The 1,242-nt window shown below is 28.2% G+C and overlaps 1 pseudogene; it reads right to left on the bottom strand.

Moving 5' to 3' along the window:
- The window catches only part of LOC107704149 (ras-specific guanine nucleotide-releasing factor 2-like), a 49,315-nt pseudogene that overhangs the window by 29,713 nt on the left and 18,360 nt on the right, over positions 1-1,242 (bottom strand).

Raw genomic sequence — 1,242 nt, 5'->3', positions numbered from 1 at the left:
TATAACCTGCATAATACATAAATAATATATATAATTTTTTATCATTTTAAATTGAAAATATTATGAATTTATAATAAATAAATAATAAATTTATTTTAAATTAATAATGATTTTTTTTTAAATAAATGTATACGTTTCACATTTAAAAAAGAACTAATGCATATTTTAGGCACATTTAAAAAAGTGAACATCTGACCCATAAAAATGATTTTCCTTGCCATAACATGATAAATAGTAATCAGTAATATTTATTCATTGAAATAAATCAAACCATTAACTAAATAAACAAACAAATAAAAACAGTTACTGTGAATCAGTTGGTTGAGAATGGCACGAGTAATGTTGTAGAACAGAGAAACAAACAGGAGGGAAATCACTACATGAAGTATTGGGGTAGAAAGGAATTTGACGAGGATGTCCTGCAATCAGACACATTCATGACTGTAATGAACTGTGTCTCACCCTGCCGTACAAATGTCTGGCTGGTGTCCAGCAGAATATCACAGCCCTCCACAATCATTCGCTCGATCGCCAGACTCTTCCGGATGTTTTCTGTGTCACTCACTTCATCGTGCATCATTCTGAGAATAAACACACAAACACACAGCTGTATCATCTCTATATACAGGTGCATCTCAATGAATTAGAATGTCGTGGAAAAGTTTAAGGTGTTCGGCAGAATGGTAGTCAAACTGAAAAACAAATTAGACTATACTGAACCATGACACATTCTAGGCTTGAGAGAAAGTGTGATTAATGCCTTGGTCACGTGAATGTTAATAATAAAATTCAAAAGCCTTGTTTGCATTTAAATGCATCACTTTTTCCATAGAGGAAGCGTTCACGCTGATGGAGCTGTTTGATATGAGAGTTTCATCTTAGAATAGCCACATGTTTAGTGGATGATATCTGATTTCATTTCACAGCGGTGTATGGCATCTTACTGCTTTAATTAGGATGATTTTAAAAGCTGGCAAAGAATTAAGAGAGATTATAGGAATTTAAAATAAATAATACATATGCATTTTAAATGAACAGATTTTAAAACAAACAAAATATTTATATTTTTATAATATATTTTATATTTGTATAATTTTAAATAAATAAATAACATTAATTTAAAATGAATAAATAATACATTTATTTTAAACAAATATTGTTATTTTAAAATAAATACTATATTATTTTTATTTTTAATGCATTTTTTTATTTTTTAGCATTTTGATCCAAACCAATAAAAAT

Source organism: Sinocyclocheilus anshuiensis, unplaced genomic scaffold (genome assembly GCF_001515605.1).
Source record: "Sinocyclocheilus anshuiensis isolate Anshui unplaced genomic scaffold, SAMN03320099.WGS_v1.1 scaffold690, whole genome shotgun sequence".
NCBI lineage: Eukaryota > Metazoa > Chordata > Actinopteri > Cypriniformes > Cyprinidae > Sinocyclocheilus > Sinocyclocheilus anshuiensis.
The sequence above is the reverse complement of the archived record's forward strand: the minus strand, read 5'-3'. Positions and strand labels throughout refer to the sequence as shown.